The sequence below is a fragment of the Dendrobates tinctorius genome, unplaced genomic scaffold, assembly GCF_039654945.1.
Source record: "Dendrobates tinctorius isolate UK_male_01 unplaced genomic scaffold, ASM3965494v1 ptg000054l, whole genome shotgun sequence".
Taxonomy (NCBI): domain Eukaryota; kingdom Metazoa; phylum Chordata; class Amphibia; order Anura; family Dendrobatidae; genus Dendrobates; species Dendrobates tinctorius.
In genome coordinates, this window is record NW_027361722.1 from 6,757,957 (window position 1) to 6,784,954 (window position 26,998).

Below are 26,998 nucleotides of genomic sequence, written 5' to 3' on the forward strand. Positions count from 1 at the left end.
TCTCAAAAGAGACCTGCACATGGTGAAGAAAGCGGCAGACAAATATCAGGGCAGCTAATTATATTCATTTATTTCCCAAACCAGTGAGAGAATATTATTAAATATCACCACAATTCTGACTAATTAGAAGCAGCCGGCGACAACAGGATCCTGCTTATTTCACAATTATTTGATGTCAAGTAAAACACTGATGACCCAAGAGGATAATTTCCATTCAATGACATTTAGCGATTGTGTTTATGATTGATGACGTGACGCCGCAGCCTCCAAGAGCTCTATATGGAAACTTCTAGATCACGACTCACAGTAGTAGTTACATTCTTGTACATAGGAGCAGTATTATAGTAGTTATATTCCTGTACATAGGGGCAGTATTATAGTAGTTATATTCTTGTACATAGGAGGCAGTATTATAGTAGTTATATTCTTGTACATAGGAGGCAGTATTATAGTAGTTATATTCTTGTACATAGGAGGCAGTATTATAGTAGTTATATTCTTGTACATAGGGGCAGTATTATAGTAGTTATATTCCTGTACATAGGGGCAGTATTATAGTAGTTATATTCCTGTACATAGGGGCAGTATTATAGTAGTTATATTCTTGTACATAGGAGGCAGTATTATAGTAGTTATATTCTTGTACATAGTGGCAGCATTATAGTAGTTATATTCTTGTACATAGGGGCAGTATTATAGTAGTTATATTCCTGTACATAGGGGCAGTATTATAGTAGTTATATTCTTGTACATAGGGGCAGTATTATAGTAGTTATATTCTTGTACATAGGGGTAGTATTATAGTAGTTATATTCTTGTACATAGGGGCAGCATTATAGTAGTTATATTCTTGTACATAGGAGCAGTATTATAGTAGTTATATTCCTGTACATAGGGGCAGTATTATAGTAGTTATATTCTTGTACATAGGGGCAGTATTATAGTAGTTATATTCTTGTAAATAGGGGCAATATTATAGTAGTTATATTCTTGTACATATGGGCAGTATTATAGTAGTTATATTCTTGTACATATGGGCAGCATTATAGTAGTTATATTCTTGTACATATGGGCAGTATTATAGTAGTTATATTCCTGTACATAGGGGCAGTATTATAGTAGTTATATTCCTGTACATAGGGGCAGTATTATAGTAGTTATATTCTTGTACATATGGGCAGCATTATAGTAGTTATATTCTTGTACATAGGGGCAGTATTATAGTAGTTATATTCCTGTACATAGGGGCAGTATTATAGTAGTTATATTCTTGTACATAGGGGCAGTATTATAGTAGTTATATTCTTGTACATAGGGGCAGTATTATAGTAGTTATATTCTTGTACATAGGGGCAGCATTATAGTAGTTATATTCTTGTACATAGGAGCAGTATTATAGTAGTTATATTCCTGTACATAGGGGCAGTATTATAGTAGTTATATTCTTGTACATAGGGGCAGTATTATAGTAGTTATATTCTTGTACATAGGGGCAGTATTATAGTAGTTATATTCTTGTAAATAGGGGCAATATTATAGTAGTTATATTCTTGTACATATGGGCAGTATTATAGTAGTTATATTCTTGTACATATGGGCAGCATTATAGTAGTTATATTCTTGTACATATGAGCAGTATTATAGTAGTTATATTCTTGTACATATGGGCAGTATTATAGTAGTTATATTCTTGTACATAGGGGGCAGTATTATAGTAGTTATATTCTTGTACATAGGCGCAATATTATAGTAGTTATATTCTTGTACATATGGGCAGCATTATAGTAGTTATATTCTTGTACATAGGGGCAGTATTATAGTAGTTATATTCTTGTATATAGGGGCAGTATTATAGTAGTTATATTCTTGTACATATGGGCAGCATTATAGTAGTTATATTCTTGTACATATGGGCAGTATTATAGTAGTTATATTCTTGTACATAGGGGCAGTATTATAGTAGTTATATTCTTGTACATAGGGGCAGTATTATAGTAGTTATATTCTTGTACATATGGGCAGCATTATAGTAGTTATATTCTTGTACATATGGGCAGTATTATAGTAGTTATATTCTTGTACATATGGGCAGCATTATAGTAGTTATATTCTTGTACATAGGGGCAGTATTATAGTAGTTATATTCTTGTACATATGGGCAGTATTATAGTAGTTATATTCTTGTACATATGGGCAGTATTATAGTAGTTATATTCTTGTACATAGGGGCAGTATTATAGTAGTTATATTCTTGTAAATAGGGGCAATATTATAGTAGTTATATTCTTGTACATATGGGCAGTATTATAGTAGTTATATTCTTGTACATATGGGCAGCATTATAGTAGTTATATTCTTGTACATATGGGCAGTATTATAGTAGTTATATTCTTGTACATAGGGGGCAGTATTATAGTAGTTATATTCTTGTACATAGGAGCAGTATTATAGTAGTTATATTCTTGTACATATGGGCAGCATTATAGTAGTTATATTCTTGTACATAGGGGCAGTATTATAGTAGTTATATTCTTGTATATAGGGGCAGTATTATAGTAGTTATATTCTTGTACATATGGGCAGCATTATAGTAGTTATATTCTTGTACATATGGGCAGTATTATAGTAGTTATATTCTTGTACATAGGGGCAGTATTATAGTAGTTATATTCTTGTACATAGGGGCAGTATTATAGTAGTTATATTCTTGTAAATAGGGGCAATATTATAGTAGTTATATTCTTGTACATATGGGCAGTATTATAGTAGTTATATTCTTGTACATATGGGCAGCATTATAGTAGTTATATTCTTGTACATAGGGGGCAGTATTATAGTAGTTATATTCTTGTACATAGGAGCAGTATTATAGTAGTTATATTCTTGTACATAGGGGCAGTATTATAGTAGTTATATTCTTGTACATAGGAGCAGTATTATAGTAGTTATATTCTTGTACATAGGGCAGTATTATAGTAGTTATATTCCTGTACATAGGAGCAGTATTATAGTAGTTATATTCTTGTACATAGGGGCAGTATTATAGTAGTTATATTCTTGTACATAGGGGCAGTATTATAGTAGTTATATTCTTGTAAATAGGGGCAATATTATAGTAGTTATATTCTTGTACATATGGGCAGTATTATAGTAGTTATATTCTTGTACATATGGGCAGCATTATAGTAGTTATATTCTTGTACATAGGGGGCAGTATTATAGTAGTTATATTCTTGTACATAGGGGGCAGTATTATAGTAGTTATATTCTTGTACATAGGAGCAGTATTATAGTAGTTATATTCTTGTACATAGGGGCAGTATTATAGTAGTTATATTCTTGTACATAGGGGCAGTATTATAGTAGTTATATTCTTGTACATAGGAGCAGTATTATAGTAGTTATATTCTTGTACATAGGGCAGTATTATAGTAGTTATATTCTTGTACATAGGGGCAGTATTATAGTAGTTATATTCTTGTACATAGGAGCAGTATTATAGTAGTTATATTCTTGTACATATGGGCAGTATTATAGTAGTTATATTCCTGTACATAGGAGCAGTATTATAGCAAAACGTTTTAGGCTTTTTCAGGTAAGTTTTGGCAAACTCCAGCCTGGCTTTTTTATGTCTCGGGGTAAGAAGTGGGGTCTTCCTGGGTCTCCTACCATACAGTCCCTTTTCATTCAGATGCCGACGGATAGTACGGGTTGACACTGTTGTACCCTCGGACTGCAGGGCAGCTTGAACTTGTTTGGATGTTAGTCGAGGTTCTTTATCCAACATCTGCACAATCTTGCGTTGAAATCTCTTGTCAATTTTTCTTTTCCGTCCACATCTAGGGAGGTTAGCCACAGTGCCATGGGCTTTACACTTCTTGATGACACTGCGCACGGTAGACACAGGAACATTCAGGTCTTTGGAGATGGAGTTGTAGCCTTGAGATTGCTCATGCTTCCTCACAATTTGGTTTCTCAAGTCCTCAGACAGTTCTTTGGTCTTCTTTCTTTTCTCCATGCTCAATATGGTACACACAAGGACACAGGACAGAGGTTGAGTCAACTTTAATCCATGTCACCTGGCTGCAAGTGTGATTTAGTTATTGCCAACACCTGTTAGGTGCCACAGGTAAGTTACAGGTGCTGTTAATTACACAAATTAGAGAAGCATCACATGATTTTTCGAACAGTGCCAATACTTTTGTCCACCCTCTTTTTTATGTTTGGTGTGGAATTATATCCAATTTGGCTTTAGGACAATTCTTTTTGTGTTTTTTCATTTAAGACAAATTAAATGAAGATAATAATAACAAAGACTTTGTGTTTGCAATCATTTTCAGGAAGAAACTGAGTATTTTCTGACAGAATTGCAGGGGTGTCAATACTTTTGGCCACAACTGTATATATTCTTGTACATAGGGGTCAGCAAAATAGTAGTTATATTCTTGTCCATAGGAGAGGATAGACGTGTGTTTGTGAGCTCCCAGCAGGGCGGAGGCATGGCTTCTGACCCAGGTGGAGGGGAGGGAAGCTGGGCTGATGATCCAGGGAAAGCCCCTAGCCTGATGCATGGACCTGATGGTAATGGAAAGCTGGACATGGTGGCTGGTGAGTCTTCTAAACCTGCTTGTTATGTTGCTGGATTGAGTGGTAAAGTTACAAGGCAAAGCATTTTTAAGTTGGAAATGCAAATCAGCAAATTACAAGATGAAATTAAGAATGAGACTGATCCAAAGATAAAACTGATGAAATGTGAGAGCCTGGATGTTTGCAGACGAGAGCTGGACATTCGGAAAGGAAACCTGGACAAAGATGTGAACTCTGTGCCCAGAAAGGAAACTTGGGCTATGGAGAAAAAGAGGAGAGCCAGAGCCCAGAAGGAGAATAGAAAACACTCCATTAGTAATAAGGACATTAAATCTGAAATTGTGCACAGTGTGGGGCAAGGACGTCTGGTAAGAAATGCAGCACTTATATCAGCCGCACAATGTGAGGGGTCTGGGGCAGTAGACAATGCTGTGAGCGCTGCAAAGGAAAGTGTGTCAGCAACCGAGGGGTTAACCGCAGTGGACTCTGTGTGCAGCAATGAAGGGAGCTCAGCTCCCATAAGTGATGAAGTAAGTGTCCCCTGTGCTGTCACTGTGTGCGAGACCCCGCTCAGTGCTGTGAGTGAGACTCCACTTGGTGCTGTGTGTGAGACCCCGCTCACTGGTGCTAGTGAATGTATGTCTCCAACAGATACAAACATTATAATGGACTCTGAACCCTCCATGTCAGTGAATGGAGACCACATTGTGCAACAATCAGTAGTGGATCTGGGCATTTTTTCAGCACAAACACGTGTCAGTGATCATGGGGCTGTTGAGAGTTCCAGCGCTGATCCTCCTGCGGCTGGGGAGAGCTCCAGCACTGCTCCACCTGCGGCTGGGGAGAGCTCCAGCACTGCTCCACCTGCGGCTGGGGAGAGCTCCAGCACTGCTCCACCTGCGGCTGGGGAGAGCTCCAGCACTGATCCTCCTGCGGCTGGGGAGAGCTCCAGCACTGATCCTCCTGCGGCTGGGGAGAGCTCCAGCACTGCTCCACCTGCGGCTGGGGAGAGCTCCAGCACTGCTCCACCTGCGGCTGGGGAGAGCTCCAGCACTGCTCCACCTGCGGCTGGGGAGAGCTCCAGCACTGCTCCACCTGCGGCTGGGGAGAGCTCCAGCACTGCTCCACCTGCGGCTGGGGAGAGCTCCAGCACTGCTCCTCCTGCGGCTGGGGAGAGCTCCAGCACTGCTCCACCTGCGGCTGGGGAGAGCTCCAGCACTGCTCCTCCTGCGGCTGGGGAGAGCTCCAGCACTGCTCCACCTGCGGCTGGGGAGAGCTCCAGCACTGCTCCACCTGCAGCTGGGGAGAGCTCCAGCACTGCTCCACCTGCGGCTGGGGAGAGCTCCAGCACTGCTCCACCTGCGGCTGGGGAGAGCTCCAGCACTGCTCCACCTGCGGCTGGGGAGAGCTCCAGCACTGCTCCTCCTGCGGCTGGGGAGAGCTCCAGCACTGCTCCACCTGCGGCTGGGGAGAGCTCCAGCACTGCTCCACCTGCGGCTGGGGAGAGCTCCAGCACTGCTCCACCTGCGGCTGGGGAGAGCTCCAGCACTGCTCCACCTGCGGCTGGGGAGAGCTCCAGCACTGCTCCACCTGCGGCTGGGGAGACAGTTTGATAATTGGGGCGTTCATAACCCAGATCCTTTCATTGCCTGTAAAAACAGGGTCCGTAAGAAGCTAATCACTGGTTTGTTGGATGAGAATGGGGTGGAGCAGTCAGTCGGAGAAAGTCCACAAGATCATTGCTGATTATTATAGAGATCTCTATAAAGGGGCTCATATTGATAAGGAAGCCATTAATGCCTATCTGAAGGGGGTGTCCCTACCAGCATTAGACCCCACACTGGCAGATAGTATGGCCGGTCCCATAATTGAGGAGGAGGTGAAGAAGAGCATTGACTCCTTAAAGGCCAACAAGAGCCCGGGGCTGGACGGCCTGACCAGCGAGTTTTATAGAGAGTTCAGGGACTTATTAGCTCCAGACCTGGTGCAGGTCTATAATGATTGCCTCTCTGCAGGGAAGCTTCTACCGTCCCAGTATAAATCTGTTCTGGTCCTTTTGGCAAAAAAAGGAAATCTAAAAGATATAAAGAACTGGCGTCCATTGTCTCTGCTGAACACGGATTATAAAATTCTGGCCAAGATCTTGTATTATCGGCTGAGTGAGGTGGTGGGTGAGCTCATCATTGCCAACCAGACGTGTGGTGTGAAGGGTCGGACGATAGAGGACTCGTTGTTGTTGGTGAGAGAAGCCGTGACGTACATGAAGCAGCACCATGTGGGGGCGTATATTGTGGGCTTAGACCAGAGTAAAGCCTTTGATAGAGTCCATCATGATTACCTGTATCAGGTGTTGTTACAGTATGGCCTCCCGATGCGGTTTGTGCAGTGGCTGCGATTTCTGTATGAGGAAGCTATAAGCCTGCCGCTGATTAATGGTCACTTGGTTGAGCCCTTTGCGATCATGTCAGGGGTGAGGCAGGGCTGTCCTCTCAGCCCATTGTTGTATGTTTTCAGTCTGGATCCTTTCCTCAGAAAACTGCAGGATCATAGAGATTTTACAGGGCTGAGGTGCCACCTCCAAAGTATGGTGGAGGAGGTAAAGTTCTGTGCCTATGCGGATGATGTGTCGGTTGTGGTGTCTTCTAGAGATGATTGTGCGACTCTACAGCAGGAGATCACGGCCTTCTCCCAAGTGTCTAACTCCTCTGTGAACATGGAGAAGAGCGAGGCGTTGTGGCTGGGGAGTGACCTTGGTGTCTTCTCTGTGCCCTTCAGAACAGTTCAGGGTCAGATAAAGATTTTGTTAGTTGTGTTTGGTGCTGTACATGATGGGAAGGTGAACTGGGAGGAGAAGCTGGTGGTGTGTGAGCGGAAGGTGCAGAGCTGGAGACACTGGAAGCTGACATATCTGGAGAAGATCCGCCTGCTGAAGACCTTCCTGCTCCCGCTGTTCCTCTATATCAGTGTGGTGTTCCTGGTGCCAGATATGTTGCTCCCCAGACTTACCAATGTCGTCTTTCACTTCTTGTGGGGCAACAGGGTGAATGTGGTCAGGAGAAACATTGTTTATCTCCCTCATAAGGATGGTGGTCTCGCCATGCCTTGTCCGGAGCTCTTCTTTAATCTTTTGTTTCTCATGAAGAATTTTTCGTTTTGTACGAATTCAGAGAAGGTGCCATGGTCGTGTTTGTTTAAGAGCCAGATCCAGCAGTTTGTGTCTGTGTGGTCGGTAGGGGACCCCATCAAGAGAATCTCCGGACGACTAAAGAATAATGTTTCTTGGTATCGTGTCCACATAATAAGTAAGGTCGTCAGATGGAGGATCTTGTATGATGACGTCAAGCAGCTTAGTAGGAAGGAGCTGTATAAGAATGTCCTGTCATCTCACTTCAGTGTCCAGGTACAACTGAGGGGCGCTCCGAGTCTGGATGTAAAATGGGCTGTAAAAAAACGTGGTAGATCCCAGAGTTCCCCCTCATATGAGAGACATAGCGTGGCTGGCACTCCATGGTAAGATGTACGTTAGAGATAATCTAAAGTGCAGGAATGTATCAGACAGATCCTGTCCCAGAGAAGAGTGCCCCCATATACTGGAGACGATGGACCATCTGCTGTTAGTGCCCCTTCAGTATGCAGGTATGGGAGTCTGTGTCCTTGTCCCTAAAGTTACCGCACCTGGTGGGACAGTCGTATGGTCAGCTGCTGTACGGAGACTTCCAGCCTGAGCTCATGATGTATGACAGAAGCTCTCTGTATATAGTAAATGTGGTGACCATCCACCATCTGTGGTGTGCGCGGTGCTGCCTGCTTATCAATAAGGAAGTCCTGTCCTGTGATACTGTCAGGTACAAGATCCTAGAAAGTCTCAAGGCCGTATATAAGAAGGATGTAAAGGGGAACCCAGGGAATGTGAACTGGAGGAACATCCATGTATCGGGATTTGTCAATGTTTGCTAATGCTATTGTTTAAATGATGGAACAGCACAATATTTATCTCCTTTACTATTTATTGCTTTGAGATTTTAATGGAACATTTTTGTAATATATGGTTGCCAGTTTTTAAATAAAAAGATCATTATAGTAGTTATATTCTTGTACATAGGAGCAGTATTATAGTAGTTATATTCTTATACATAGAGGCAGTATATTATAGCAGTTATATTCTTGTACATAGGGGGTCAAAATTATAGTAGTTATATTCTTGCACATAGGGGCAGTATTATAGTAGTTTTATTATTTTACATAGGAGCAGTATTATAGCAGTTATATTCTTGTACATAGGGGGTCAAAATTATAGTAGTTATATTCTTGTACATAGGAGCAGTATTATAGTAGTTATATTCCTGTATATAGGGGCAGTATTATAGTAGTTATATTCTTGTACATAGGAGCAGTATTATAGTAGTTATATTCTTGTACATAGGAGCAGTATTATAGCAGTTATATTCTTATACATAGGAGCAGTATTATAGTAGTTATATTCCTGTATATAGGGGCAGTATTATAGTAGTTATATTCCTGTACATAGGAGCAGTATTATAGTAGTTATATTCTTATACATAGGAGCAGTATTATAGTAGTTATATTCTTGTACATAGGGGCAGTATTATAATAGATATATTCTTGTACATAGGAGCAGTATTATAGTAGTTATATTCTTGTACATAGGGGCAGTATTATAGTAGTTATATTCTTGTACATAGGAGCAGTTATTATAGTAGTTATATTCTTATACATAGGAGCAGTATTATAGTAGTTATATTCCTGTATATAGGGGCAGTATTATAGTAGTTATATTCCTGTACATAGGAGCAGTATTATAGTAGTTATATTCTTATACATAGGAGCAGTATTATAGTAGTTATATTCTTGTACATAGGGGCAGTATTATAATAGATATATTCTTGTACATAGGGGCAGTATTATAGTAGTTATATTCTTGTACATAGGGGGCAGTATTATAGTAGTTATATTCTTGTACATAGGAGCAGTATTATAGTAGTTAGATTCTTGTCCATAGTGGCAGTATTATAGTAGTTATATTCTTGTATACAGGAGCAGTATTATAGTAGATATATTCTTCTGCATAGGGGACAGTATTATAGTAGTTATATTCTTCTACATAGAGGCAGTATTATAGTAGTTATATTCTTGCACATAGGAGCACTATTATAGTAGTTATATTCTCGTACATGGGGACAGTATTATAGTAGTTATATTCTTCTACATAGGGGACAGTATTATAGTAGATATATTCTTGTATATAGGGGCAGTATTATAGTGGTTATATTCTTGTACATAGGGGCAGTATTATAGTAGTTATATTCTTGTACATAGGGGCAGTATTATAGTAGTTATATTCTTGTACATAGGAGCAGTATTATAGTAGATATATTCTCGTACATGTGGACAGTATTATAGTAGTTATATTCTTATACATAGGAGCAGTATTATAGTAGTTATATTCTTGTACATAGGGGCAGTATTATAATAGATATATTCTTGTACATAGGAGCAGTATTATAGTAGTTATATTCTTGTACATAGGGGTCAGTATTATAGTAGTTATATTCTTGTACTTAGTAGCAGTATTTTAGTAGTTATATTCTTGTACATAGTGGCAGTATTATAGTAGTTATATTCTTGTACATAGGAGCAGTATTATAGTAGTTATATTCTTGTACATAGGAGCAGTATTATAGTAGATATATTCTCGTACATGTGGACAGTATTATAGTAGTTATATTCTTATACATAGGAGCAGTATTATAGTAGTTATATTCTTGTACATAGGGGCAGTATTATAATAGATATATTCTTGTACATAGGGGTCAGTATTATAGTAGTTATATTCTTGTACATAGGGGTCAGTATTATAGTAGTTATATTCTTGTATATAGGGGCAGTATTATAGTGGTTATATTCTTGTACATAGGGGCAGTATTATAGTAGTTATATTCTTGTACATAGGGGCAGTATTATAGTAGTTATATTCTTGTACATAGGAGCAGTATTATAGTAGATATATTCTCGTACATGTGGACAGTATTATAGTAGTTATATTCTTATACATAGGAGCAGTATTATAGTAGTTATATTCTTGTACATAGGGGCAGTATTATAATAGATATATTCTTGTACATAGGAGCAGTATTATAGTAGTTATATTCTTGTACATAGGGGTCAGTATTATAGTAGTTATATTCTTGTACTTAGTAGCAGTATTTTAGTAGTTATATTCTTGTACATAGTGGCAGTATTATAGTAGTTATATTCTTGTACATAGGAGCAGTATTAGGCTACTTTCACATGTCAGTTTTTCTGCATCAGGCACGATGCGGCGAAATGTATAAAAACCGGATCCGGCGCCTGTTGCCACCGGGTCTGTTTTTTTCCCATGGAGTTTCATTATCGCCGCATTGCACCGGATGCCTATGCGGCGTGTCCGGTTTTTGCCGGATCCGGTCAAAATTGCCGGACCGGCGTCTGGAAAAAACGTTGCATGCAACGTTTTTTCTAAACGCCGGACCGGTTTTTTGCACTGCGCATGCTCGGAAGACCTTCTCTGCCAGGAATATATCTGGCAGAAAGAAGGATCTGGTGTCTGCATTTGCGGCCGGACCCAGTAGTCCGGTTTTTCGCTGCATCGTGCCAGGACAAAAAAACTGACGTGAAAGTAGCCTTATAGTAGATATATTCTTGTACATAGGAGCAGTATTATAGTAGTTATATTCTTGTACATTCGGGCAGTATTATAGTAGTTATATTCTTGTGCATAGGGGCAGTATTATAGTAGTTGCATTCTTATACATAATGGTCAGTATTATAGTAAATAGTAATTATATGATTGTATAATAGAGCAGTATTATAGTAGTTATATTCTTGTACATAGGAGCAGTATTATAGTAGTTAGATTCTTGTCCATAGTGGCAGTATTATAGTAGTTATATTCTTGTATACAGGAGCAGTATTATAGTAGATATATTCTTCTGCATAGGGGACAGTATTATAGTAGTTATATTCTTCTACATAGAGGCAGTATTATAGTAGTTATATTCTTGCACATAGGAGCACTATTATAGTAGTTATATTCTCGTACATGGGGACAGTATTATAGTAGTTATATTCTTCTACATAGGGGACAGTATTATAGTAGTTATATTCTTGTACATAGGGGCAGTATTATAGTGGTTATATTCTTGTACATAGGGGCAGTATTATAGTAGTTATATTCTTGTACATAGGAGCAGTATTATAGTAGTTATATTCTTGTACATAGGGGCAGTATTATAGTAGTTATATTCTTGTACATAGGGGCAGTATTATAGTAGTTATATTCTTGTACATAGGGGCAGTATTATAGTAGTTATATTCTTGTATATAGGGGTAGTATTATAGTAGTTATATTCTTGTACATAGGGGCAGTATTATAGTAGTTATATTCTTGTACATAGGAACAGTATTATAGTAGTTATATTCTTGTATATAGGGGCAGTATTATAGTAGTTATATTCTTGTACATAGGGGCAGTATTATAGTAGTTATATTCTTGTACATAGGGGCAGTATTATAGTAGTTATATTCTTGTACATAGGAGCAGTATTATAGTAGATATATTCTCGTACATGTGGACAGTATTATAGTAGTTATATTCTTATACATAGGAGCAGTATTATAGTAGTTATATTCTTGTACATAGGGGCAGTATTATAATAGATATATTCTTGTACATAGGGGTCAGTATTATAGTAGTTATATTCTTGTACATAGTGGCAGTATTATAGTAGTTATATTCTTGTACATAGTGGCAGTATTGTAGTAGTTATATTCTTGTACATTGGAGCAGTATTGTAGTAGTTATATTCTTGTACATTGGAGCAGTATTATAGTAGTTATATTCTTGTACATAGTGGCAGTATTATAGTAGTTATATTCTTGTACATAGTGGCAGTATTATAATAGATATATTCTTGTACATAGGAGCAGTATTAGGCTACTTTCACATGTCAGTTTTTCTGCATCAGGCACGATGCGGCGAAATGTATAAAAACCGGATCCGGCGCCTGTTGCCACCGGGTCTGTTTTTTTCCCATGGAGTTTCATTATCGCCGCATTGCACCGGATGCCTATGCGGCGTGTCCGGTTTTTGCCGGATCCGGTCAAAATTGCCGGACCGGCGTCTGGAAAAAACGTTGCATGCAACGTTTTTTCTAAACGCCGGACCGGTTTTTTGCACTGCGCATGCTCGGAAGACCTTCTCTGCCAGGAATATATCTGGCAGAAAGAAGGATCTGGTGTCTGCATTTGCGGCCGGACCCAGTAGTCCGGTTTTTCGCTGCATCGTGCCAGGACAAAAAAACTGACGTGAAAGTAGCCTTATAGTAGATATATTCTTGTACATTCGGGCAGTATTATAGTAGTTATATTCTTGTGCATAGGGGCAGTATTATAGTAGTTGCATTCTTATACATAATGGTCAGTATTATAGTAAATAGTAATTATATGATTGTATAATAGAGCAGTATTATAGTAGTTATATTCTTGTACATAGGAGCAGTATTATAGTAGTTAGATTCTTGTCCATAGTGGCAGTATTATAGTAGTTATATTCTTGTATACAGGAGCAGTATTATAGTAGATATATTCTTCTGCATAGGGGACAGTATTATAGTAGTTATATTCTTCTACATAGAGGCAGTATTATAGTAGTTATATTCTTGCACATAGGAGCACTATTATAGTAGTTATATTCTCGTACATGGGGACAGTATTATAGTAGTTATATTCTTGTACATAGGGGCAGTATTATAGTGGTTATATTCTTGTACATAGGGGCAGTATTATAGTAGTTATATTCTTGTACATAGGGGCAGTATTATAGTAGTTATATTCTTGTACATAGGAGCAGTATTATAGTAGATATATTCTCGTACATGTGGACAGTATTATAGTAGTTATATTCTTGTACTTAGGGGCAGTACTATAGTAGTTATATTCTTGTACATAGGGGCAGTATTATAGTAGTTATATTCTTGTACATAGGGGCAGTATTATAGTAGTTATATTCTTGTACATAGGGGCAGTATTATAGTAGTTATATTCTTGTACATAGGGGCAGTATTATAGTAGTTATATTCTTGTACATAGGAGCAGTATTATAGTAGATATATTCTTGTACATAGGAGCAGTATTATAGTAGTTATATTCTTGTACATTCGGGCAGTATTATAGTAGTTATATTCTTGTGCATAGGGGCAGTATTATAGTAGTTGCATTCTTATACATAATGGTCAGTATTATAGTAAATAGTAATTATATGATTGTATAATAGAGCAGTATTATAGTAGTTATATTCTTGTACATAGGAGCAGTATTATAGTAGTTAGATTCTTGTGCATAGTGGCAGTATTATAGTAGTTATATTCTTGTATACAGGAGCAGTATTATAGTAGATATATTCTTCTGCATAGGGGACAGTATTATAGTAGTTATATTCTTCTACATAGAGGCAGTATTATAGTAGTTATATTCTTGCACATAGGAGCACTATTATAGTAGTTATATTCTCGTACATGGGGACAGTATTATAGTAGTTATATTCTTCTACATAGGGGACAGTATTATAGTAGTTATATTCTTGTACATAGGGGCAGTATTATAGTGGTTATATTCTTGTACATAGGGGCAGTATTATAGTAGTTATATTCTTGTACATAGGGGCAGTATTATAGTAGTTATATTCTTGTACATAGGAGCAGTATTATAGTAGATATATTCTCGTACATGTGGACAGTATTATAGTAGTTATATTCTTGTACATAGGGGCAGTACTATAGTAGTTATATTCTTGTACATAGGGGCAGTATTATAGTAGTTATATTCTTGTACATAGGGGCAGTATTATAGTAGTTATATTCTTGTACATGTGGACAGTATTATAGTAGTTATATTCTTGTACTTAGGGGCAGTACTAAGTACTGTCTTATGAGGAAAGGTTGCAGGATTTGGGAATGTTTAGTTTGCAAAAGAGAAGACTGAGAGGAGACTTAATAGCTGTCTACAAATATCTAAAGGGCTGTCACATTGTAGAAGGATCAACTTTATTCTCATTTGCACAAGGAAAGACTAGAAGCAATGGGATGAAACTGAATGGGAGGAGACACAGATTAGATATTAGAAAAAACTTTTTGACAGTTAGAGTGATCAATGAGTGGAACAGGCTGCCACGAGAAGTGGTGAGTTCTCCTTCAATGGAAGTCTTCAAACAGAGGCTGGACAGACATCTGACTGGGATGATTTAGCGAATCCTGCTTTGAGCAGGGGGTTGGACCAGATGGCCCAGGAGGTCCCTTTCAACTCTATGATTCTATGATTCTACTATAGTAGTTATATTCTTGTACATAGGAGCAGTATTATAGTAGTTATATTCTCGTACATGGGGACAGTATTATAGTAGTTATATTCTTCTACATAGGAGACAGTATTATAGTAGTTATATTCTTTTACATAGGGAGCATTATTGTAGTTATATTCTTGTACATAGGGGGCAGTATTATAGTAGTTATATTCTTGTGCATAGGAGCAGTATTATAGTAGTTATATTCCTGTATGTAGGAGCAGAATTATAGTAGATATATTCTTGCTTCAGAGGACCATTTTACCATCGTCGACTTTGTGCCCCTGAGAAGATGAGTCACGGGGGCAGTTATCATCGTAAATTGCCAATAATTTCCCACAATCCTGAGGAACGCCCTGACCTGCTTTTTGGAGACCAGCTGTGGCCATTGCTGGATTGCCTTCACTTTGTTTACTTGCATCTTTATCTCGCCTCTTCCAATGGTATAGTCAAAGTATTTTGCCTCCTCTTTCCCAAGGGCGCTCTTCTTTGGGTTTATGGTAATCCCCGCTTTCCTTAGGGCATCAAGTACCGCCTGGACCTTCGGCAGGTGTCTTCCCCACTCCAGGCTGAATATCATAATGTCGTCCAAATAAGCGGTGTCATACCTCTTGTGAGGGCCTAGAATCCTGTCCATAGCCCTCTGGAAGGTGGCTGGGGCACCTTGTAGTCCGAATGGCATCTGGGTATATTGAAAGCAACCTTCAGGTGTAGAGAAGGCAGTCTTCTCCTTGGCATTTGGAGACAGGAGAATTTGCCAGTACCCCTTTGTTAGGTACAGGGTGGTGATGTGCCTGGCTGACCCTAGCCTCTCAATAAGCTCATCGACCTGGGGCATCCGATATGCGTCATACTTGAACACCTCATTGAGTTTCCTGTAATCATTACAGAAGCGCCACTCTCCAATTGGCTTCGGCACCAGGACAGTAGGGCTTGACCAGCACTCTTTGACTCCTTAATGACAACCAGGCTCAACATTCTCTTCACCTCCTGGGAGATTACCTCACGCGAGCTTCAAGAATCCAATATGGCCTTTGGTTCACCCTCGCATGTGGTTCAGTCAGGATCTCGTGCTCCACCACCTGCGTACATCCTGGTAATGCCGAAAACAGGTCTCAATTCTGCTGAAGCAGCTCACGGCACTGTTGTTTCTGGGCCGGCGACAGTGTCTCTGCCACTGTGACATCCTTGACCTTGGCTTCAGGAGGGGCCCCTAGGCACGGTGCTTGTACCGGATCCCTGTCTCACCACAGTTTCAGCAGGTTGACGTGGTACACTTGGCATGGCTTCCTTTTCCCTTGTTGGTGGACCTTATAGCTGACATCACTCAACTTTGCAACCACCTCGTATGGCCCTTTTCACTTGGCCAAGAATTTGCTTTCCACGGTGGGGATCAACACGAGCACCCAGGGCTGCCACTAGGAATTTCAGGGCCACATACTGGCAAAATGTTCGGGACCCCCTTGAGACTCCGCCCAGGCTCCACCAGCCCCGCCTCCACCCCTAAAACTGTCCACAGTCCCACCGCTCTCTCTTGGAAAAACTCCACTTCTCACCAATCACACATTAACAGTTCCCATCACCAAATCACACATATAGCAGGCAGCTTTTTCTTTGGACAAAAGATTTATTTAAACCGCCACCATAACAGGGTAGACACTTTTGGCCGGGCTCTACTCTACTGTAACCTATTAAATATTTGTTAAAATATGCAATACAATTTAGGCATATTTTTATTTATTTTTCAATTTTTAAAATGACCAATAATATCACATACAAGGAACAAATACCGCTACACCATGTCCAGATCACATATTACCACCACATAGTGACCTATAATACCACATACAAGGAACAAATACCGCCACACCATGACCAGACCACATATTAATACCATAGTGACTGAATAATATCACATACAAGGAACAAATACCACCGCACCATGCCCAGACCACATACTACCACCTCATGGTGACTGAATACTACAAAACATAAAACTATCACCATACGTGGCATTATACACAGGAGATATGTATTTAGTATGCTGTGTCTGTGTACAGGTAATATAGTGATCAATGACATTATACACAGGAGCTCTGTATATAATGTACAGGTAACAGAGTGATCACTGGTGACATTATACACAGGACCTCTGTATATAGTATACAATGTATAGTGTCAGTGTATAGGTAACGCACTAACTCACCAGTGACGTCTCTAGGTGAAGTCCTTCATCCTTGCTTTTCATTCATCCAGCACAGATCGCCATCACGTCTTCCAACCAGGACTCGTCTCTGCAGGAAATAACACAGGTATCTAGAGCTCCGCTTGCAGAACACATTACTTATTTTTTCCCAACTTCTACATTACATCACATGAAGAAAAAAAGGTGACATAGTGTAACAGGACCACCCCCCCATTTAAAACAGTATCCTCAAAAAATTAAATACATCACTGCAGTAATAATATCCCTTAATTAGCCCCTATGGTAATAATAATAACCTCCATCCTGACCCCCGTGTGTCTCATTCCTGGCATTAGCCATATGTTCTCCCATCCCGCCCTCATGAGTATCCATTCTTCCCCATATGATCTCCATCGTATCCATCCTTCCCCATGATCCTGTGTGATCTGTCTCCAACCCTGCCCCCATCTGTCTCCAATCATGCCCCGTATCTCCATTCTGCCCAGTGTCTCCAATCATGCCCCATGTCCAGCATTCTGCCCCCCGGCGTCCAGCATTCTGCCCCCCGGCGTCCAGCATTCTGCCCCCCGGCGTCCAGCATTCTGCCCCCCGGCGTCCAGCATTCTGCCCCCCGGCGTCCAGCATTCTGCCCCCCGGCGTCCAGCATTCTGCCCCCCGGCGTCCAGCATTCTGCCCCCCGGCGTCCAGCATTCTGCCCCCCGGCGTCCAGCATTCTGCCCCCCGGCGTCCAGCATTCTGCCCCCCGGCGTCCAGCATTCTGCCCCCCGGCGTCCAGCATTCTGCCCCCCGGCGTCCAGCATTCTGCCCCCCGGCGTCCAGCATTCTGTCCCCAGTCTCCAGCATTCTGTCCCCAGTCTCCAGCATTCTGTCCCCAGTCTCCAGCATTCTGTCCCCAGTCTCCAGCATTCTGTCCCCAGTCTCCAGTATTCTGCCCCATGTTCAGCATTCTGCCCCATGTCTAGCATTCTGCCCCAGGTAGTAAAAAAAAAACAAAGAAAAAAACTAGTTCTCCTTACCTGGCTGCACTCCAGTGGTGGACGAGGCTCCGTCCCTCCACGCTGCTGAAGCAGAAGCACGCTCTAGCCGGCGACTGACAGTGACATCAGACGCCGGCGATATGCGCACTGCGGCTGATGTCAGCTGCCAGCCTCCGATTGGCTGGCGGCTGTTAACTATTGATGTGCGGGCTGACGGGCCCGCATGTCAATAGCCGTTTAGCTGCCGCAGCGCCGCGCTAAGGGCCCGGTTTACCTGCCAGTAGGGGCCCGGTGAGCAGAGGAGACCAGGCCCGATGCGGGCCCCCCCTGCCCACCAGGCCCCATACGCCAGCACCCAGTCCCCAAGACTAAACTGTCTCAGCCTCGCGGCCCGGTTGTAGACCCTCGCCAGGACTCCTTATGCTTGAAGGAGACTCTCCTTCACAATTGGCATCACCCTTGCGATTCAGGCTTGCATTTGGACCACATGCTCAATGACGCTCTGGTGGGATGTAACTTCTGCATCCCAAGTCTCCTTTGCAACATCTAGAGGTCCCCAGTGGTGCTGTCCGTATAACAGTATGAACGGTGAGAACCCCATAGATGCTTGGGGAAGTATCCTGATGGACAAGAGTAGGTATGGCAGGAGGCCATGCCAATCTCGTCCATCCTTCTCCACAACCTTCTTCAGCATGGACTTCAGGGTCTTACTGAACCTCTCCACCAGGCCATCTGTCTGCAGATAGTATACCGACATCCTCAGGTGGGTAAACTGGACGGCCTTGCACAACTCCCTCATTACCTTGGACATAAACGGTGTCCCCTCGTCCATCAAGATCTCTTTCGGCAGGCCCATCCGGGATAAAATATGAACTAGCTCTCGTGCTATACTCCAGGCGGAGGAGTTTCTCAGGGGTAGCATTTCCGGGTACCGCGTAGCATAGTCCATTACCACGAGGATGTATTGATGACCCCTGGTGGACTTAACTAATGGCCCTACCAGGTCCATGACAATCTGGTTAAACGGGACTTTGATTATGGGTAACGGAACTAGGGGACTGTGGAAGTAGGATAAGGGGCAGTTGGCTGACAGGTAGGGCAGAAGCGGCAGAAATTAACAATTTCCCTGTGACACCCAGGCCAGGAGAACCTCTGAAGGACTCATTCTTGGGTCTTATCTACACCTAGGTGCCCCCCCCAAGACATGAGCATGGGCCAGATCTAGCACCCTACATCTATAGGGTCCTGGAACTAGCAGCTGCTCTATTACTTCCCCTCTCTGTTTAGTAGCCCGATATAGCAACTCCCCATTGACCGCAAAGGGACCCTGGTGTCAGCCTCTGGCTCTTGGGCAACCCCATTTATCACAGTCGTGTTTTCAAGTCCATTTTTCAAAGTCAAGTCCTGCATTTGTGCTGCCCCAAAATTTCCGCCAGAAACCACCAGATCAGGAATTTCAGTCTCACTGGTAACCATATCGTCCTTGTCACCGGCCAAGATCCACAAGGTGAACTCATCCATCTCCGACTGTGGTGGGGTTTCAACACGGTTGTGCTGGCTACTGTCTGCATCCTTTGATATCTCCACCTTTTCCCACAAGTCAAAGAAAAGGCTGAAGTCCCTCCCAATTATCACGGGGTGCAGCTACCCTTCGACCACCCTGACCTCATGGGACTTCCTACCATGGCTTGTTTTAACCGACACTCTAGCGACAGGATAGTCCTTGGCATCCCCATGGATGCAGTGGATGCAGCGTACACCCACGTTTCCCCAAGATTAACTGATGGGGTAGTGTGGCCATTACCAGGGTCACCAAACTCCCTGAGTCTTAGAGTCCTGTCACCAGCAACCCATTTTTTACTCTTCGCCACGACAGCACCCACTGGAGGTATCGGATCCGCCCATTTGGAACAGGAAACCCTACAGGAAAGATAAAAGGGGCGGTCCGCCTTTCCTCCTCAGTTTTGGTTTCCTGTTCCAAATGGAGCAGGATCCTGCAGGATCTTACCTGGGCCATGCATCCGCCTGTGCGGTCTCCTCGGGAACGGCAGGGGCTGCGGTCTGGAAGCAGCGTCGGGGGAGATTCCGTTTGACGGCTCCCCCCTCGTCTGGTGGCATAACGGTGATGACCGGGTCCGGGGAGGGCCGCCCGGTCTTACCAGGGAGCGGGCCGGTCTGGCATCCGGAGGCAGAACACCCCCCCCCCCCCCATCGTTGGGGATACAGCGTGGGAGGTGAAGCCATGAGCGCGTGAACCGCGCGTGTGAGTAGCGGTGGCGCAGGAGCCGGCCGGCGCCCGACGCTCCTATACCCCGGAAGTAATGGTTGAACTTCCGGGGTAGGATGGCAATGACGCGGCGCATGCGCCCTGACACAGGGCGACTTCCGGGGGCACGACAGGAGTGAAGCTAAAACAGCGCTGCAGTGCTGCAACGATGGAACCATGTCGTCCCCCACGGAGTCGCAGGCCCCAGCAGGGGATTCAGCTGGGGGCAATTCCACCAGGGACCGCAGCGCCAGGACAGAGACTGCCCGCAGGAGCGAGGCAGCAGAAACCAGATCCAGACCGTCTCAGCCATCCGACCCGGTATTAAGCTTCACTGGGTGAGTGTGCAAAGTATATACTCTACCTATTAAGCTAACCTCCTCCCCCCCTCTTTACCTTTGACCTCCCACTTCAGTCAAAGAAAAAAGAAAAAACTAAACATAAAGAATACGCATTATGTTCAGAGCCTCTCCCTGACTCCTACCCCAAAAAACTCTGCAAACAATGCAGATAAAGATATCCGAGCCATAATTAGGGAGGAGAGACAAGCCATCAACCGCGCCAGCACTCCCTCAGAGTCCAGTCATAAGAAACAGGTCATTGTTAGTTCAGAGTCAGAGGAAGAACAGGAGTTAAATTCAGGCTCCGCATTCACGTCCTCATCGTCATCCTCGGAGATGGAAGGACGCGCATGTTTTCCACTGGACAGCGTAGATAACCTAGTAAAAGCGGTTAGAAATACTATGGGGTGTGAAGAGGAAAGGGGATCCCAAACCACGCAGGACATTATGTTTGCGGGATTGGCAGAAAAAAAGAGGAGATCATTTCCGGTGATACCGGCAATTAAGGACCTCATCAAAAGAGAGTTGGAAAAACACGACCAGAGGGGTTTTCTCCCATCAGCCTCAAAACGGAAGTATCCGTTCACTGATGAAGACCTATTGAAATGGACTAAAATACCAAAGGTGGATGCCGTCATAGCCTCCACTTCCAAACAGACCTCGATCCCGGTCGAGGACGCAGGATTGTTAGCAGACCCATTAGACCGAAAGGCAGAATCTTCGCTGAAAAGGTCCTGGGAGTCCACCACCGGGGTATTCAAACCCGCAATAGCCAGCACATGTACTGCTAGATCAATGCTGGTATGGCTAGATCAATTAGATCAGCAGATCGAGCAAAGAGTGTCAAGGGAGAAACTGCGTGCAGCCATCCCGTTGATAAGAGGGGCAGCTGCCTTTATGGCAGACGCTTCAGCGGACACCCTAAGACTGGCAGCGAGGTCGGCAGCCCTGGTGAATAACGCCAGACGCGCGCTGTGGATAAAAAGCTGGAAAAGGGACGCACAATCAAAATCCAAAATTAGTGCAACCCCATGCGAGGGTGAGTTCCTCTTCGGGAAAGCCTTAGACGAAATTCTCGCCAAGGCAAAAGAGAGGAAAAAGGCCTTCAGTGATTCTCCCATTCCATTTTATAGGAAAACCTTTAAGAGACGGCCATTCGGGAGAAGAAGACAGTCGGACAGAACGAATAGATGGGCCACGAAAGACGAAAAGCAGAAGGGTACCATCTTCAGAGGGCCAACATATAGGAGAGATAAAAATTAAGAGTTTAGACCCACCAGTTGGGGGTAGATTAAAATTTTTTGTTACCAAATGGGAACAAATTACGTTAAGCCCATGGATTTTGAACATAATCAAGGAAGGAATAAAGATTGAATTCCTTCAGATCCCTTATGAGTTCTTTGTTATAACTCGCCTTAATTCCTCAGTTCAGCAAAAGGCTCTCGAAGACGAGATTCGAGTCCTACTAGCTAAAAAAGTTTTAGTTGACGTCCCTGAGGAACAAGAGGGTAGAGGCTTTTACTCTCCCCTGTTTTTGGTTTCTAAACCAGACGGTACGTTTAGAACCATTATTAATTTAAAGAAGCTTAATTCATTTATAAAAAATTATAACTTCAAAATGGAATCAATTAGATCCACTATAAGGCTTCTGTTCCCAAATTGCGTAATGGCAGGGATTGATTTAAAAGTTGCTTATTATCATCTCCCTATTCACAATAGATTCCAGAAATACCTAAGAGTCGCAGTGGAAGTCGAGGGCAGGATTCGTCATTTCCAATACGCGGCCAGGCCCTTCGGGCTTTCCACGGCACCAAGAATATTTACCAAGGTGATGGCAGAAGTGATGGCCTACCTTCGCCAAAAGGACACACTGATCGTGCCGTATTTAGACGACTTCCTAATAATTGGGAATTCAGTCAAACAATGTACCGAACGCGTGACTGACGCAATCTCCTCTTTTCAGAGCCTTGGCTGGATCATCAATATCCAAAAGTCCAGACTCGATCCACAATCTCTCCAGACATTTCTAGGATTTCAACTAGATTCCTTTACCCAGAGATGTCTACTACCTCAGGTAAAAATCACCCTCACGAAACAAAAAATATGAGCAGCTATAGATAGACCACGTGTGTCCTTGAGAGGAGCAATGTCACTATTAGGATCACTAAATTCTTGCACCCCGGCAGTCCGGTGGGCCCAGTACCATGTCCGTACACTACAACACCAGATCCTCCAAGAGGATAAGCGACATAGTGGTCATTTACAGAGCAAAATAACCCTGTCACAAGAAGTCTTGACTTCTCTAGAGTGGTGGTTAGATGATGACCATTTATGTTCAGGAGTTCCATGGGTTATAGTTCCATCCTGTATCGTAACCACCGATGCCAGTCCCCAGGGCTGGGGAGCCCACATGGAGAATGGGTTTCATCAGGGAAGGTGGAATAGAGAGGAATGCGAGTACTCATCCAATTTAAAAGAACTGACTGCAGTGTTCTATGCTCTATACAACTTCCTTCCGCCGCTCCAACAGAAGCATGTCAGGATCCTATCGGACAACACCACCACAGTGGCCTATATAAACAGACAAGGAGGGACTCGATCAGAGACTCTGATGTCTTCAGCGGCAAGAATTTTAAACTTAGCAGAAAACTATTTTTTGTCCCTCTCGGCCCTTCATATCAGAGGCGAGAGCAATCAAAAGGCAGACTTCCTAAGCCGACACACTCTACGGCAAGGAGAGTGGTGCCTCAATCAGAAGGTCTTCAGGGACATAGTAGCCCTATGGGGACAACCCGAGGTGGACCTTTTCGCCACAAAGGAGAACAGGCAGATAAAAACATTTGCCTCCCTATCTCCATCAGATCACCCAGACATACTAGACGCCCTTCTAGCTCCATGGAATTTCAACCTGGCGTATGCGTTCCCTCCATTGATCCTCCTACCTCAAGTAATTCGGAAGATCAGAGACGACAAAGCAAGGATAATCTTAATAGCACCGTTCTGGCCAAAAAGACCATGGTTTTCGTGGCTGCAAATTATGTCAATAACAGATCCTTGGGTCCTTCCTTCGACTCCCAACCTACTCTCCCAAGGCCCCTTTTTCCACCCTCAAGTGCTCAGCTTGCACTTGACGGCGTGGAATTTGAGAGGCAGTTATTGAGGACAAGAGGATTCTCTGAGTCTTTAATTACTACACTACTACAAAGTAGAAAACAGTCCACAACCCAAATTTACACTAGAATATGGAAAAAATTTCTTCAATTCCATACAGTACCTCATACAGCAGAAGTTCCGATAATCCCAATCTTGGAATTTCTGCAGAAAGGGAAAGACTTAGGCTTAGCAGTAAATATGCTAAGAGTACAAATATCGGCATTAGGAGCACTATATGGCCATAATATAGCAGGCAACAAGTGGATAACTCGATTCATTACAGCATGTGAACGAATAGCTCCAATCCACATACCCTCCGTCCCTACATGGGATCTAAATCTGGTCTTAGACGCCCTAACGGTAGACCCCTTTGAGCCGATCGACACAATACCCTTCAAATACTTAGCACTTAAAATGGCCCTCTTAGTATCACTGACCTCAGCTAGAAGAGTGGGTGATATCCAGGCCTTGTCAATAGATCCACCTTTTTTTCAAGAATACCAAGACAGATTGGTATTAAAACCAGACCCTGCCTACCTGCCAAAAGTGGCAACAAAATACCATAGATCTCAGGAGATACTCCTCCCAACCTTCTATAAAAATCCCTCTACTCCGGAAGAGCAGAAGTTCCATACTCTGGACGTCAAAAGAACTGTCCTAAAATATATTGAGAGGTCCAACAGTTGGAGGCAGAGTAGGGCCCTATTTGTTTCATTTCAGGGCTGTAAGAAGGGGTATGGAGTCACGAAGAGCACCATTTCCCGGTGGATCAGAGAGGCCATTCGTTTAGCCTACTCCGCAAAAAACGAAGATCCTCCAGGGAACATCAGGGCGCATTCCACCAGGGCAATGGCAACTTCTTGGGCGGAAAAGGGAGATGTTCCGATTGAAACTATATGTAAGGCGGCAGTTTGGTCATCCCCTTCTACCTTCTATAACCACTATAGACTTGATCTTTCATCAACCTCTGACTTAAGCTTTGGCAGGACTGTCCTTGGCACGGTGGTCCCACCCAGGTGATGGTCTCTGGAATCTCTCCAGTGGGTGCTGTCGTGGCGAAGAGTAAAAAGCCGGATTACTTACCGGTAATACTCTTTTAATGAGTCCACGACAGCACCCGCTCACTTCCCTCCCTAAAGATATCAATAGTTAAAGTATATCAACCAAATAATGGATAAGAAAGATGTTAAAATAAGAGAACATTGCCTAATCCTTGGCGGTCCTTCTGGTACTCTGAAACGTAAAACTGAGGAGGAAAGGCGGACCGCCCCTTTTATCTTTCCTGTAGGGTTTCCTGTTCCAAATGGGCGGATCCGATACCTCCAGTGGGTGCTGTCGTGGACTCATTTAAAGAGCATTACCGGTAAGTAATCCGGATTATTGACACCAGACGTTCCTGTGGCCCCTCACCGGGCTGAGAGTCCACACTGCAGGTGGGGTAGGCATAGTAGGAACAGTGCCTCCCTAGGCTACAGTCCATCTCTGCGGAGGACAAGGGGTAACGGGTGGCTATATGTCCAGGACAGCGACATCTCCAGAAAAGCAAGTATTTATCCATGGTCTTTGACAACCCCTCAGTGACCTCATGGGATCTAGGTCTCCCCCAGTGATGGCTTTACTACCCCTCTTTTGGGGCTCAGGTTTTCGCTGGGTACCCCAGTATTAGGATGCACCGCCCCCTGGCTTTCTTAGGGATCTCTCGACCACCTGGAATCGTTCCACTAGGCCCACCAGTTCGTCTGCATTTTGGGGATCTCTCTGGACAACTTTTGGACAAAAACTGAAATGCTTAGCACATAATCTGGCCAATTCATGTATACCCAGTAGCCAATGACAAGACTGTCTCAGAACTGCTGGGTCCTACGCTTCTAGTGTGAATACCACTCTAAGACTGAAGTCTGAATTTCTGGGTAGATGTGAATACCTCTCTTCAAAGCCTGAATTTATGGGTAGTTGGGACCCTGTTGCAATTGAAAACCACCACATGCTGGAGGGTGGAGAGGTAATATACAAATGACAAAAGACTGACTGGCTCTTCCAAGCTAGTGTGAACAGGTGCAAACTAAGAACAGCCATCTCCATATAGAATAATAGTCTTACAGAGGTATTCACACTAGACACGTGGGACCCAGTAGTTCTGAGACCGCGTTATCGTTGGCTCGTGGGCATGCATAAATTGGCCAAATTATATGCTAAGCGTCTCAGTTTTTTCTCAGTATCCAGAAGCAGTATTGCTATTCATATTTCATATATTTCATACTGACATGCTTTAGCACTACAGAGTGCAACTTTTTTTGTATATTTTCTGTACCTTTGGCTGAATATAGAAGTATACCATACTATAAGAAGTATACCTGCCTCACCCAGCCATTGTTACACTGCATCACAGTTTGTTTTGTTCTATTTTCTATGCACAATGTTTTGGGGCCTACCCAAATAAAATAAGAGGGTGTTTTGTAGAGTACACCCACACAGGCTGTTTTTCAGTGTACACCCACACAGACTGTTTTGTAGAGTACACCGACAGAGGCTTTTTTTCAGAGTACTCTCAAAGAGACGGGTGCAGAGTACACACAGGTTTTTCTGGCACATTATTTCCACAGACATGGATATAGAGTAGAAAAATTTGTTTTTACGCACCTTACTCCTATAGACATGGGTGAAGAGCATAACTATTTTTTAGGCCCACAACTCTTACAAGCACAGCGGTAGAGTGTAATTATTTTTAGGCACATTACTCGCACATACACAGCTGCAGAGTACCCAAAAAGGATTTTTGACACAGTACACACATAGACTTTTTGGCACCAGAGGCTTTTCGGCACAGTACACACAGAGGCTTTTTGGAACAGTACACCCAGAGAAAGGGATGCAGAGGCTTAAAAACACAGTTATTTTTTAGGCACAGCTGTAATTCATGTTATGTCTATCTACAGATACAGTGGTAGAGTAGAATTTTTTTCTTTAGACACACTACTCACAAAAAGACAGCTGCAGAGAAGAGTAACTTTGTAGAAACACTACTCGTATAGACACAGCAATAGAATAAAATAATTTTTTTGGCCCACAAAT

At 42.8% G+C, this 26,998-nt stretch overlaps 1 long non-coding RNA gene across 2 annotated transcripts in view; it reads left to right on the forward strand.

Annotated features, from left to right (window-relative positions):
- Positions 1-26,998, forward strand: part of LOC141091563 (uncharacterized) — an 81,812-nt gene that overhangs the window by 26,078 nt on the left and 28,736 nt on the right. The window contains exon 1 of one of the 2 annotated variants that reach the window (XR_012232540.1): positions 4,451-4,608. The exons of the other annotated variant lie outside the window; for it this stretch is intronic. This is a non-coding gene — a long non-coding RNA (uncharacterized lncRNA). Of the gene's footprint in view, positions 1-4,450; positions 4,609-26,998 lie in introns of those variants that run through there. 2 annotated transcript variants of the gene reach the window in all.